Source organism: Scyliorhinus torazame, chromosome 18 (genome assembly GCF_047496885.1).
Source record: "Scyliorhinus torazame isolate Kashiwa2021f chromosome 18, sScyTor2.1, whole genome shotgun sequence".
Classification (NCBI taxonomy): Eukaryota; Metazoa; Chordata; class Chondrichthyes; order Carcharhiniformes; family Scyliorhinidae; genus Scyliorhinus; species Scyliorhinus torazame.
Genome location: NC_092724.1, coordinates 50,073,151 through 50,088,826, shown reverse-complemented (window position 1 = coordinate 50,088,826; position 15,676 = coordinate 50,073,151). Strand labels below are relative to the sequence as shown.

The 15,676-nt window shown below is 51.6% G+C and overlaps 1 long non-coding RNA gene across 1 annotated transcript; it reads left to right on the top strand.

The window, feature by feature from the left end:
• Nucleotides 1-949: 949 nt before the first annotated feature.
• LOC140395203 (uncharacterized) lies at nucleotides 950-13,631 on the top strand. The gene is made up of 2 exons (XR_011936127.1): nucleotides 950-1,066; nucleotides 12,336-13,631. It is a non-coding gene; the product is annotated as an uncharacterized lncRNA (long non-coding RNA).
• Nucleotides 13,632-15,676: the final 2,045 nt, after the last annotated feature.

The following is a 15,676-nucleotide window of genomic DNA, read 5'->3' as shown; positions in this document are numbered from 1 at the left end:
TCACCCAAGAAAATGAGAAGGCAGATATGGAACTCGGGGAAAGAGACTGTGAGGTTATTGAGCAAGTTGTCATAGGGAGGGACAAGGCATTGGAGGTGTTGGCAAGCTTAAAAGTGGTGAAATCTCCAGGTCCCAATGAATTGTATCCCAGGTTGCTGCAGGAGGCAAGGGAGGAGGTTGCAGGAGCCCTGATCCAAATTTGTAATTCTTCCCTGGCCACGGAAGAGGTGACAGAGGACTGGAGAACCACGAATGTGGTCCTACTATGTAAGAAAGGCTGTTGGGATAAACCAGGGAACTGCAGGCCAGTGAGTCTCACGTCAGAGACTGTTGGAGAGGCAAGGTTTGATCAGGAATAGTCAATATGGCTTTGTCAGAGGGAGGTCATGCCTAACAAATTTGATTTAATTTTTTCATTTCATTTCATTTCAAGGGCGAGGCTGAAGATATTTTGGTGGATTTATTTTCTTCTTGCCCACCCCTCTCCTGAAAGCAATGAGCCCTTGCTGGGGTTTTGATTCCACAGATACTGGATGCCACTCTTCAGCCCGGCCTAGTGGCCTTTTTCAAGGGCGAGCCTTGATGGTTGAATAGCAGCAAGGTATTCAATTGCAGGTGGCATCAAAGCCAAGACTGATCTCATCTAATTTCCACCTTGGCTAGTAATAAGGAATGGGAAGAGGGCTGCTAACCTTCCAGGGTTGACCTGGAGTCTCCAGGAATTGGAGATCAATTTCCAGGACACCACAGTGTGCAACTGGAGAAAAATCATCAGGACATTAAAACATTTTTTTTAAAAAAAATTTCTTTGAGTATTTCTCTTGATCAGATATAAAAATGTGGAAAATTGACTGGCATCATCCAGACGGTTAATGAGTCTTTTTGCTTTTTGGTTGGAGTAGGAAGGCAGTGCATCGTAAGGATAGGTGCATTGGCTGAAGAATGGCTGGAGTGTGTTGGAAAGTCATTTGATGAAACCTCCAGGATCACATTTAGTCAAATTTGCTTTCCTGTTCTTATAGGGGGTATAGGTTGCTGGTTTGGAAGGTGCTTCGAAAGAGACTCAGTGAGTTGTATATCACTGGTGGAGGGAGTGAATGTTTAAGTTCCCAGCAAAATAATCCAGCTCAGCACAAACCTTTTTTTTTTAATATGTTTTTATTAAGAATTTTTCAATAACAATATTTTCGACCTTACAAACTAACCCCCCCCCCCCCTGTAACAAAACAACAAAAAAAGAACTCGCATGGCAAAACATGAACATGGCAAATCAATAAGATACAAAACTTTGTACAGTGGATTCTTCCCGTACATGTCAGTTTCCGGATCTTACCATGTGTTTTCTTGTTCAAATGCCCCCAGAAACTCCCCCCCCTCCGCCCCCCCCCCCTCAACCGCTGCCCCCCGCCCCCCCCCCGCCCCGCCCCCCCCCCGCCCCGCCCCCCCCCGCCCCGCCCCCCCCACCCCCGCCCCGCCCCCCCCACCCCCCGCCCCGCCCCCCCACCCCCCGCCCCGCCCCCCCCCACCCCCCGCCCCGCCCCCCACCCCCACCCGCCCCACCCCCCCCGCCCCCCCCACCCCCCCCACCCCCCCCCGCCCCCCCCACCCCCCCCGCCCGCCCCCCACCCCCCCCACCCCCCCCCCCGCCCCCCCACCCCCCCCGCCCCCCCACCCCCCCCACCCCCCCCCGCCCCCCCACCCCCCGCCCCCCCACCCCCCCCACCCCCCCCCGCCCCCCCACCCCCCCACCCCCCCCCCCGCCCCCCCCACCCCCCCCCCCACCCCCCACCCCCCCCACCCCCACCCCCCACCCCCCCCCCGCCCCCCCACCCCCCCGCCCCCCCCCCCGCCCCCCCCCCCCCCCCCGCCCCCGCCCCGTCCCTCGATACAGCCGGAAATACTCCGACCTCCGCCGTTCGTGACCACACTCGCCACCGGGGGCTCTGTACAGGAGCTTAACCCAACTACTAAACCCTCCCCCGAACCCAAACCTCCTCAACACTTCCCAGAGATACTCCCACTCTACCCGGCCGAAGGCCTTCTCCACGTCCATGGCTGTCACTATCTCCGCTTCTCCCTCCACCGACAGCATCATTATCACATTTAGGAGCCTTCGCACATTGGTATTTAACTGCCTACCCTTTACGAATCCCGTCTGGTCCTCATGAATCACCCCCGGGACACAGTCCTCAATCCTCATGGCCAACATTTTTGCCAGTAACTTAGCGTCTACATTAAGGAGCGAGATCGGTCTATACGACCCACATTGCAGTGGGTCCTTATCCCGCTTCAAGATCAAAGAGATCGTCGCCTCCGACATTGCCGGGGGCAGGATCCCCCCCTCCCTTGATTCATTGAAGGTCCTTACCAGCAACGGGGCCAACAGGTCTACATATTTCCTGTAGAACTCCACTGGGAACCCATCCGGCCCCGGGTCCTTCCTGCCTGCATGCTCCCCAGTCCTTCAACCAGCTCCTCCACCCCAATTGGTGCCCCAAACCAGCCACGTCTTGTACCTCCACCCTTGGGAACCTCAACTGATCCAAGAATCGCCGCATCTCCTCTTTTCCCCCTGGGGGCTGGGACCTATACAGTTCCTCATAAAAGGCCTTAAAAGCCTCATTCACCTTCCCTGTCCTCCGCACCGTAGTTCTCCTGCCATCTTGGACTCCACCTATTTTCTCGCTGCAGTCCTCTTACGGAGCTGGTGTGCCAGCATCCGGCTCAACTTCTCCCATATTCGTATATCACCCCTGTGCCTTCCTCCACTGTGCCTCTGCCTTCCCTGTAGTCAACAGGTCGAACTCCGTCTGGAGACTTCGTCTCTCCCTGAGCAGTCCCTCATCCGGAGCCTCTGCATAACTTCTGTCCACCCTTAAACTCTCCCCCACTAACCTCTCTCTTTCCCTGCCCTCTCTCTTCACCCTGTGAGCCCTGATGGAGATAAACTCTCCCCTGACCACCGCCTTCAGTGCCTCCCATACTACTCCCACCTGCACCTCCCCGTTGTCGTTAGCCTCCAGATACCTTTCAATACATCCCCGCACACTTCCTCGTCTGCCAGCAGTCCCACATCCAACTCCACAATGGGCGTTGGTCCTTCTCCTCCCCCAACTCCAGTTCCACCCAGTGCGGGGCATGGTCTGAAATGGCTATGGCTCCGTTCCTCCACTTTCGGGATCAATGCCCTGCCCAGAACAAAAAAAATCTATCCGGGAGTAGGCCTTATGAACGTGGGAGAAAAAAGATAATTCTCTGGCCAAAGGCCTGGCAAATCTCCACGGATCTACTCCCCCCATCTGATCCATAAACCCCCTAAGCACCTTGGCCGCAGCCGGCCTCTTCCCCGTCCTAGATCTGGAACGATCTAATGCTGGGTCCAGCACCGTGTTAAAATCCCCACCCATTATCAAACTCCCTACCTCCAGGTCCGGAATACGCCCCAACATCCGTTTCATGAATCTAGCATCGTCCCAATTTGGGGCATATACATTCACCAGTACCACCTCCGTCCCCTGCAACCTACCACTCACCATCACGTATCGACCCCCCTTGTCCGCTACTATGTTCTTGGCCACAAACGCCACCCCCTTTCCCACCAGTATTGCCACCCCTCTATTCTTTATTCCAGCCCGAATGGAACACCTGTCCCACCCATCCATTCCTTAACCTGACCTGATCTGCCACCTTCAGATGTGTCTCCTGAAGCATGACCTCGTCTGCCTTCAGTCCCTTTAGGTGCGCGAACACTCGGGCCCTCTTAACCGGCCCATTTAGGCCTCTCACATTCCACGTGATCAGCCGGATTGGGGGGTTACGTAACCCCCTCCGCCCCGCCGACTAGCCATCTCCTATCTTAGGACAGTCCCGTGCTCGCGCCTCCCGCACCCTCCACTCCCCCAGACGGGGGAGAAACTCTCTCTCTCTTCCCCCCCCCCCCCCCCCCCCCCCGCCGCTAGATCCACATTCAGCTCTTTTGCTCCCCCCATACTACTTCCATAAGTCAGCTGACTTGTGCTGACCCCGGCTTCCCCCGCCTCCCCATTGATCTCCCCTGTTTGGGAGTCTCTCCTCCTTACCTTCCTCCATCCCCCCCCTTTTTGGCGCGGGAAAAGCCCGCGCTTTCCTGAGCCAGCGCAGCTCCTATTGTGGCCATTATCCCAGTTCCCTCATCCCCGAGTCTCACCTCCCTCCAGCACCGACGCCCACATTCCCCATCATCATCATCTTGTCTGCAGAAAAGAAAAAAGGACATTTTTGGAATTTTAACCAGGACTCTACCCACATCCCCATCCATCATCCCACCCATGCAATATTCTTTACCCGTATTTACAACCCCCTGTACAACCACATCTCAGTTCGGGTCCAGTTTTTCCATCTGAATAAAGGTCCAAGCCTCTTCTGGCGTTTCAAAATAAGGGTGTCGGTCCTGATAGGTAACCCACAGTCACGCAGGCTGCAGCATGCCGAACCTGACTCTTTTTTTATGCAGCACCGCCTTGGCCCAGTTGAAGCCAGCTCTCTTCTTTGCCACCTCCGCGCTCCAATCCTGGTATACTCGGATCACCGCGTTCTGCCATCTACTGCTCCACACCTTCTTGGCCCATCTCAGCACACTTTCTTTGTCCGCGAAGCGGTGGAACCTTGCCACTATCGCCCTTGGCGGCTCATCTGCCTTGGGTCTCCTCGCCAGGACCCGATGAGCTCCCTCCAGCTCCACGGGGGTTGGAGAGGCCTCCGCACCCATCAGCGAATGGAGCATCGTACTGGCGTACGCCCCGGCATCAGTTCCCTCCACTACTTCGGGAAGACCCAGAATCCGGAGGTTGTTCCTTCTCGACCTGATCTCCAGGACCTCAATTCTCTCGGCCCACCTCCTGTGCACCGCCTCGTGCGCCTCCATTTTTACCGCCAAGTCCAGGATCTCGGCCTCGTTGGTATTCACTTTCTCATTCACCACACGAAGCTCCACCGCCTGGGTCTTCTGGGTCTCCTTCAGCCCCTCGATCGCCAACAGCATCGGTGCCAGTACCTCCTTTTTCAGCTCCTCCACACATCGCTTGAGGAACTCCTGCTGGTCTGGCCCCCACGCTGCTCGCTCTCCGCCATCTTGTTTTTTCCCCCTCGTTTTGGTCTCTGCTCCAGGGCCTCTTTCCTCGTTGCTCCACCGCTGATCTCTGCCATACATATATTGTGAGGGGGGACCTCACTGCACCTTCCCACACGGGATTAGATCAAAAAAGCTCCGTTGGGGCTCCTCTGGAGAGCCCGAAAGTCCGTAATCGCGGGAGCTGCCGAAACGCGCGGCTTAACTCCGCATCGCCGCAACCAGAAGTCAGCTCAGCACAAACCTGAATCTTACTGGCTTGTAGGGCTCAGATACATACGCACTAGGTAAACTCAATATGCCATTTGCAGCTATTTTTATGTTGTGAAGCAACTCTGTAAAATTTGATTTGCAGGAACATAAATCAGCATTGAGATTTCTCCTGAAAAAATGTAATAGGCAGAGATTTTTTTTTTCTTCTTTTTAAATATAGAGTATCCAATTAATTTTTTTACAATTAAGGGGCAATTTAGCATGACCAATATACCTACCCTGCACATCTTTTGGGTTGTGGGGGCCAAACACAGGGAGACTGTGCAAACTCCACACGGACAGTGACCCAGAGCCAGGATCGAATCTGGGACCCCGGCGCCGTGAGGCAGCAGTGCTACCCACTGCGTCATCGTGCTGCCCGTAATAGGCAGAGATAGTGTCAAGATCCATCTTAAATTTGGAGACAGTGCCCCTTGTAGGAGAATCATATTATTACATACATGAGCTGAGCAGTCACAACCTTGCTATATAGGGGTCCATTCTAACTCTGAAATTACTTCTTGATGTAGTGTTTTGGAGGCAAACACGCTGATCATTCTTGCCAGGACCATCCCACAATTAATCTCTCACACTGTTCTAAGGTGGTTTTGGTTGAGGGATGAATGTTGGCTGAAGTACATTCAAAATTCTCCCAGTTTCCAGGAAGTTGTGTGCCATCTTTAACATCCAGCTGGCTGACTGGAAGTGCCAGCAGTGGTCACATCTCAGTCAAAGCCCTCTGCATCTAATAATGCATCACTACCTCGGTACTGTGAGGGATGAATGTGTCATGATATTCAGGTAAACATCATAGCACACACATACATACTGATGGACAGATCAACGGACCAATCAACACACACACAACACGACAGCCAATCACAGGCAAGAGCATACACAGTACAAAACAGGGAACACGACACTTCCTGAGCACTCGAGCAAGGAGACAGCTCAGACATCCACCATGTGCTGAGTGCCACTACAAGATAGAATTAGGAATAGGTCCACAGATTCAAGGGTCATGATCGAACCTCAGGAAACAGTTTACCAGTGTAAATAGATGTTTGAAATAAAACTGAGTTGTACCATTCACAACCGTGTTGGTTCGTCTGTGTAGCAGAGTACCCAACACTTCATAGTACCAGGAGTAACTGTGGTACCTACCTACAAATCCTCCGGAATCTGCCATCCTGCGCCATGGACACCATCAAAACACCGCAGCCGCTGCAAGTCGCTGGAAACCTCGGCGTTAATTGGAAGCTGTTCAAACAGCGCTTCCAGCTCTTTCTGGAAGCCAATGAAAAGGAGAGCGCCTCGGACACCAGAAAGATCGCCATCCTCCTCACCACGGCAGGTCAACACGCCATCCATGTCTACAACTCCCTGGTGTTCGCGGAAGGTGAGGACAAGACCAAATACCAGACGGTCCTTCTCAAGCTCGACCAACACTTCAACGTCGAGGTCAACGAGAGCTTCGAGAGGTATCTCTTCCAGCAGCGCTTGCAAGGTAAGGATGAGCCCTTTCAGTCGTTCCTTACGCATCTCCGCATCCTCGCACAGTCCTGCGGTTACGACACCACCTCCGATTCCATGATTCGGGACCAGATCGTTTTTGGGGTCATCTCGGGCATCCTACACCAGCAGCACTTAAAAATAAAAGGCCTCACCTTAGCCTCTGCAATCGAAGCCTGTGTCGTGCACGAAAACGCGACTAGCCGCTATACCCAATTTCAGGCGGCCGAATCGGTGCGGCAGGGGTCCTACGCGGCCGGATCGGCGAGGCAGGCGTCCTACGAGGCCGAACGGGTCCAGGCGATCGAGTTCCTCCCGGCCCGCGGCCCGGACGAGGGCGGCTATTTTGCGCGCTTTTCGAGGCCTCCCGCGTTTGTGCGCGCCAAAAACAACGGCAACACTGAGGAGCGTGATGCACAGGCGCGCTCGACGCATGACTGAACTGCGCATGCGCGGTGGCGCAACGAACGCCATGGCGTCACGATGTGCGGCAACTGTGGAGCCACACATTTAAAGCGGCAATGTCCCGCAAGAACCCGACAATGCCTCCGTTGTGGCAAGGTGGGCCACTACGCTGCCTGCTGTCGAGCAGCTCAACCTGCCAATGTTCCCCAACTCCGACAACCTCGCAGGGATGAGCGGACCATTCAGCCTCCTTACTACGAGTCGTACCCAGACGATATCCAGACCAGTGACACAGACAACCGGGACGCCTTCCGTGTTGCGGTCATTGATGGGAACCGAATGTCTCCAGCCAGGACCCATCAGCCGATGCAAGTTAACACTGTCAATCCGGGTGATGAATGGTGTGCCACCCTAACGGTCAACCGATCACCGATAACATTCCGTCTGGACACTGGCACCTCCGCCAACCTCCTAGCGTGGTCAGCCTTCTACGCCATGAAGGTCAGACCACCAATTCGGCCGTCCCGTTGCAAGATGGTCGACTACAATGGGAACGTTATCCTGGCTATGGGATCCTGCCAGCTCCAGGTGACACACAACATACACACGGCCACACTCTCATTCGAAATAGTCGGATCATCAAAGGACTCCCTGTTAGGCGCACAGGCATGCAAGGCTCTTCACCTCGTGCAACGAGTCCACGCTCTGTCTCCAGAAGGCACATCTGACTTCCCGGATGCAGAGTTCAGGGCACAGCTCCAATCGCGCCTCGCCCACAACCAGGAGGCATTCGAGAGCATGGGAACACTGCCCTACACCGACAGAATTCGGCTCAAACCGGACGCGACCCCGATCATTCACGCACCTCGCAGGGTCCCAGCGCCACTAAAAGACCGCCTCAAGCAGAAGCTGCAGGATCTCCAGGACCAAGGGGTCCTATCCCGGGTCACGGAGCCCACGCCATGGGTCAGCTCCATGTGGTGTGTGTTAAGAAGCCCTCTGACGAGCTCTGGATCTGCATTGATCCAAAAGACCTCAACAACAATATAATGAGGGAACACTACCCCATACCCAAACACGAAGAGATCACGACTGAAATGGCCCGGGCTAAAATCTTTACAAAACTGGATGCCTCGAAGGGTTTTTGACAGATCCAACTGGATCCGTCCAGCCGAAAGCTGTGCACCTTCAACTACAACAGAATGCCATTTGGCATCATGTCGGCATCCGAGGTCTTTCACAGGATCATGGAGCAGATGATGGAAGGCATCGAAAGGGGGCGCGACTATGTGGACAACGTCATCATCTGGTCCACCACACCACAGGAGCACATCTATCGTCTCCAGCGCGTCTTTGCGCGCATACAGGAAAACGGCCTGCGCCTCAACTGAGCCAAGTGTTCTTTCGGCCAAACCGAGCTGAAGTTCCTGGGGGACCACATTTCCCGGTCAGGGGTCCGTCCGGATGCAGACAAAGTGAGCGCCATTACAGCCATGCCGCAGCCGGCAGACAAGAAAGCAGTGCTACGCTTTCTAGGCATGGTCAACTTCCTGGGGAAGTTCATTCCCAACCTTGCCTCCCACACGACAGCTCTGCGCCACCTCGTCAAGAAGTCCACGGAGTTCCAGTGGCAACACACACACCAGCAGGAATGGGAGGAGCTCAAACTTAAGCTCACCACAGCACCGGTATTGGCGTTTTTTGACACATCTCGTGACACTAAAATTTCGACTGATGCCAGCCAGTCCGGCATTGGGGCGGTGCTCCTACAGCGGGATGACACTGCGTCATGGGCCCCGGTCGCCTATGCCTCGCGGGCCATGACCCCCACAGAACAGCGCTACACACAGATCGAAAAGGAGTGTCTGGGCTTGCTAACCGGGATAGACAAGTTCCATGACTACATGTATGGTCTCCCCGGTTTACCGTTGAGACTGACCACCGCCCCCTGGTCAGCATCATAAATAAGGACCTGAATGAGATGACCCCTCGCCTCCAGCGCATCCTCCTTAAACTTAGGAGGTATGACTTACAACTGGTCTACACCCTGGGTAAAGACCTTATCATTGCGGATGCCCTATCTAGAGCAGTGAGCACACCGCCAGATTCGGAGGGGTTCGCCTGTCAGGTCGAGGCGCAGGTGGCCTTCACATCGGCAAATCTGCCAGCTGACGACTCCAGTCTGGCCCGTATTCGCTGAGAGACTGCGGCTGACCCCCTTCTACAACGGGTGGTGTGCCACATGACGGGAGGGTGGCTCAAAGGGCAGTGCCCGCAGTTCTACAATGTCCGAGGTGACTTGGCCGTCATTGATGGTGTCCTTCTCAAGCTGGACCGGATTGTGATTCCGCACAGCATGCACAAGCTGGTCCTCAACCAACTACACGAAGGCCATCTGGGGGTCGAGAAGTGCAGACGGAGGGCCCGAGAGGTGGTATACTGGCTGGGCATCAGTGATGACATTGCCAATACGGTGCTCAACTGCCCCACCTGCCAAAGGTTTCAACCGGCACAACCTCCTGAGATGCTTCTGCCCCATGAGCTGGTGACGCCCCCCTGGGCGAAGGTGGGTGTGGACCTCTTTCACGTGCTCGGCAGAGACTATGTAATCGTCATTGATTACTTTTCAGACTATCCAGAGGTCATACGCCTGCACGATTTGACATCATCCGCTGTCATAAGGGCCTGCAAAGACACCTTCGCTCGCCACGGCATTCCGATGCCTGTCATGTCGGACAATGGGCCCTGTTTCGCCAGCCAGGAATGGTCATCCTTTGCTGCCTCGTATGGCTTCACACACGTGACGTCCTGCCCTCTGCATCCCCAGTCCAATGGAAAGGCAGAGAAGGGCGTTCACATCGTCAAGCAGCTCCTCTTCAAGGCTACTGCTGCCGGATCGGATTTCTGCCTAGCCCTGCTGGTCTATCGCTCGGCCCTACTAGCCACTGGCCTCTCACCAGCCCAGCTGTTGATGGGTCGCGCCCTCAGGACCACTGTGCCTTCCATTCTGGCACCCACAACCAACCATGCTCCGGTACTACACAGTATGCAACAGCAGCGCATTCGCCAGAAGAGGGCATATGACACACGGGCAACTGATCTTCCCGCCATGGCTCCTGGAGACGACGTCCGCATCCACCTACCAGGAGGTGGCTGGTCAGCACCTGCCGAAGTTCTCCGCGTGGCTCCCCGCTCGTTCCTGGTTAGCATGCCTGATGGATCCATTCGTAGGCGCAATCGCCGGGCTCTTCGCCTACTTCCACGCTCGCTACGGGAACTTACACCGACACCGCGCCCTCCTGTTAAGACCATAAGACATAGGAGCGGAAGTAAGGCCATTCGGCCCATCCAGTCCACTCCACCATTCAATCATGGCTGATTTCAACTCCATTTACCCGCTCTCTCTCCATAGCCCTTAATTCCTCGAGAAATCAAGAATTTATCAACTTCTGTCTTAAGGACACTCAATGTCCTGGCCTCCACCACCCTCTGTGGCAATGAATTCCACAGACCCACCACTCTCTGGCTGAAGAAATTTCTCCTCATCTCTGTTCTAAAGTGACTCCCTTTTATTCTAAGGCTGTGACCCCGGGTCCTAGTCTCCCCTGCCAATGGAAACAACTTCCCTACGTCCACCCTATCTAAGCCATTCATTATCTTGTAAGTTTCTATTAGATCTCCCCTCAACCTCCTAAACTCCAATGAATATAATCCCAGGATCCTCAGACGTTCATCGTATGTTAGGCCTACCATTCCTGGGATCATCCGTGTGAATCTCCGCTGGACCCGCTCCAGTGCCAGTATGTCCTTCAGTATGTTGTTGCTGATATCGGCTTCGTGGAGCTGCCTGCCACCATGCCCCTTCTGTCGTCGCCCGTGGCCAGACCCATTCCTCAGCCGGTGGTTCCAGACCCACCCTTGAGCCGGTCAACCCAAATCCGTCGCCCACCTACTAGACTGGACTTATGAGATTGTTTGTACATTGAACTCATACTACCACTGTGTTAATATGTTTCTGTTCTTATCGTTACAGGAATTTGCTTTGTCGTTCAACATTTCCCCGTTCTTTGTTTATGGTACAACCTCGTTGTTATGTCGCACCCGACATCGCCCTTGTATATAGTTTAGCCCCATGTACATGCTGTAGATATTGCTCACACACACATTTAGCTACACTCAGTACACATCTCTATTTATGACCACATAGGCACATGTTCTTGTAAAAAAGGGGGTTGTCATGATATTCAGGTAAACATCATAGCACATACATACTGATGGACAGATCAACGGATCAATCAACACACACACAACACGACAGCCAATCACAGGCAAGAGCATACACAGTACAAAACAGGGAACACGACACTTCCTGAGCACTCGAGCAAGGAGACAGCTCAGGGCACAGAGCTCATAGCAAGCCACTCAGATATCCACCATGTTCTGAGTGCCACTACAAGATAGAATTAGGAATAGGTCCACAGATTCAAGGGTCATGATCGAACCTCAGGAAACAGTTTACCACTGTAAATAGATGTTTGAAATAAAACTGAGTTGTACCATTCGCAACCGTGTTGGTTCGTCTGTGTAGCAGAGTACCCAACACTTCAGAATGGTGACCTAGATTATACACTCAAGCCTTCTTTTGGGGCATAAACTTTCTGACTTAGAGGTAAGAGTATTACCAAATGAATTAAGCCTGCGGGCAGCACCGTGGCGCAGTGGGTTACCCCTGCAGCCTCACGGCGCCGAGGTCCCAGGTTCGATCCCGGCTCTGGGTCACTGACGGTGTGGAGTTTGCACATTCTCCCCGTCTTTGCGTGGGTTTCGCCCCCACAACCCAAAGATGTGCAGGCTAGATGGATTGGCCATGCTAAATTGCCCCTTAATTGGAAAAAATTAATTGGGTACACTAAATGTTTTAAAAAATGAATTGAGCCTGTACGTTTTGTTACAGGTACTTGTTTGTTACAGTTGCGACGGATACAGGCATTGAATTCACTGAAAAATAAACAAAAATGTTACATTTTCCTCTCTGATTCTTCTCTCTTCTTCCCTGAAGGTGTTGACCCTATCAGCTATATACGTCCTGGGCTGTTGTCTTCCTTGCAGTATCTTTACCAGTATGATTCTTTGGTTGGGAGCTCAGACAGAGTATCAAGCTGGGCTATTCATCACAATGGATATCACAACTCAACTCAATTTTGTCTTTGTATATATTCACACTTGCAGCAGAAATCACTAAATAATGATCTGGAGTGGGAATCCTCAATATGTATACGTCCATCCAAACTCTGCAGTCATGTCCATTGCTACAGAGGGCAATATATTTACACGCTAGTCTTATGGGGCATTATAGTTATAGCATAACAATATTTTACAATGAGACGTGATGTTTATGTGTCAGGTGTGGGGATTCTCTTCATGGAACCCGAGAGGATGGAAAGTTTTTGCAGAAGTCACAGTTTCTCAGCAAAACGAAACATTGTTAGTATTTTAGAGCTGATTCCAAAGTTAGGACAATTAAAAATATAAATGGAGAACATTTCTGTTGACAAATGCGTGAAACTTTGGTGGTTAGCCAACGGCATGTTATCCATCGTATGCAACAAACACTTCATTCAAAGAAATAGCACCATTGAAAAGATTCTGTGGCTCAGGGAAGAGATTGCAGAGATTGTTTTCCTTTATTCAACAAAATTTATAGAGCAGTTAGTTCATATGTGCATTGTTGCTTTATTCATAAATATTTGTGATAGCAAAAGAATATTTAATTGATATGCGCAACAATAGATTAATGGTGTGCCAGGGCATTGCTAATAATTCCGTCAGTAAACTCAGTTGGCTGAACACCTGGTCCATGATGCGGGGCAATGCCAACGGAGCAAGTTCAATTCCCGTACTAGCTAAGGTTATCCATGAAGACCTTGCCCGTCGCCTGAGATGTGGTGACCATCGGCTTAAACCACCACCAGTCAGCTCCCTCTCAAAGAGGAGTGCAGCCTATGATGCTCTGGGACTATGGCAACATTCATTTCATTTTAATAATCTCATCTCTTCAAAGGACAGGAATTGTACCATTAGCCTTGTAGCCAAATGCCAGTATGAAAATCTGCTGTCAGGGCAGCACGGTGACACTGGGTTAGCCCTGCTGCCTCACGGCGCCGAGGTCCCAGGTTCGATCCCGGCTCTGGGTCACTGTCCGTGTGGAGTTTACACATTCTCCCCGTGTTTACGTGAGTTTCGGCCTCACAACCCAAAGATGTGCAGGCTAGGTGGATTGGCCATGCTGAATTGCCCCTTAATTGGAAAAAATGAATTGGGTGCTCTAAATTTTAAAAAAAAGGGGGGGGAGGGGGGGGGAAAAAAGAAAATCGGTAGTCAGATGCTCAGACACTTGAAAGATGACATAATTTTGACAGTAAAATATGGGCTTTGTAATAGAAAAACCAGTGACAGCTATTCATGTCTATTGTACATTGCTTAATATAGAACCATTTCTGGACCATTTATATAGAACCATTTATGACAGTGATATTACTTGGTTTAAGTAATATAAGTCGTTACTAACTGTAGACGATGTTGAAGAACACTCGAGTCTTCGAAGTAAACTGAAAATTTATTAATTAGTTTTTCTCAACAGATCTCATGTGATTCTTTGTCCAGTTTGGACTTGTGAAATGTGAACAACTCAATTTGCAATTATGATGGGTGACATTGCACTTATAATTTGCCAACAGTAGATATTTCACCCAGTCAATGAAGAGCAGCTAAACCTGGCTTATCCACTGAACAGATTTCACACAGTAATTGCTGTCATTTGGAGCAGTACATTATTATAGCTACTGGAGGGTGGTACAGTGGTTAGCACTGCTGCCTCACAATGCCGAGACCCGGGTTCGATCCCAGCCCCGGGTCACTGTCCATGTGGAGTTTGCACATTATCCCTGTGGCTGCATGGGTCTCACCCCGACAACCCAATGATGTGCTGGGTAGGTAGATTGGCCATGCTAAATTTCCCCTGATGTGGACATTTTTTTTTTTTAATTAAAAAAAATTTCAGCTACTATATTTTAAAAATCAAAGTTACACCATCTTTCCTCATCTACTTGCAATCTTCCAATTGTTTGTTCCCTTTTGAAATACAATAGCCAAGTTCCAAACATTTTTTTCTCATGATACTCTCAGTTCACCAACACTTGCTTTTGCACCTTTGTTATTGACTTTTTGAAAATTAATTCATGGGTTGTGGGCATCACTGGACATTGCCCATCTCTAATTGCCCTTGAAATGTGAGACTTGTCCGGCCATTTCAGACAGCAGTTAAGAGTCAGCCGTATAACTGTGGATCTGGAGTCACATGTAGGCCTGGTGAAGGGAATTAGTGAATCAGTTGGGTTTTTACGACAATCGACAATGGTTTCATGGTCATCCTTAGTCCTTTAATTCCTAAATCCCCAGAACATTACCCTGGGTCTCTGGATTACGAGTATAGTGGCAATACCCACGATGCCACCGCCTCCCCTAATGATTGTCCTTTGCAGGTTTTCTGTCTCTAATCCCATTAAACCAGTCACTCCCCCTTAAACTTGTCTTCTAGTTTATACAATATGACAGTGATATTTCAAAAATGAGAAACTCCTTTTTCCTAACAGGATTCATAAAAGCAGTTCATATCACAGTATCATAGAATTTACAGTGCAGAAGGAGGCCATTTGGCCCATCGAGTCTGCACCGGCCCTTGGAAAGAGCACCCCACTCAAGCACACACCTCCTCCACCCCATCCCCTTAACCCAGTAACCCCAATATCTGACCGAATTTCTAGTTTCTTTGTGGAGATTTTATATCTGGTAGATCAAGGGTGAGGCAGTGAATTTATCTACCTGACTTTGAGTGAGACAAGGAACACGTAGGACTGAATTTTATGGCCCTGTCCTGGAGGGGGTGGGGCTGGAAAATGGGGCAAGCCATTCTAAAGTCCATTGACTTTGGTGAGAGCAGAAAATCCATAGAACCCATTCAGAATCACAGAATTTACAGTGCAGAAGGAGGCCATTCGGCCCATTGAGTCTGCACCGGCCCTTGGAAAGAGCACCCCACTTAAGCCCAGCCTCCAACCTAACCCAGTAACCCCACCCAACCTTTTTGGACACTAAGGGGCAATTTAGCATGGCCAACCCACCTAACCCGCACATCTTTGGACTGTGGGAGGAAACCGGAGCACCCGGAGGAAACCCACGCAAACACGGGGAGAACGTGCAGACTCCACACAGACAGTGACCCAAGCCGGGAATCGAACCCAGGTCCCTGGAGCTGTGCAGCAACAATGCTACCCACTGTGCTACCGTGCCGACCCATTGAATCCCTACAGTGTAGAAGGAGGCCATTCCACCGATCAAGTG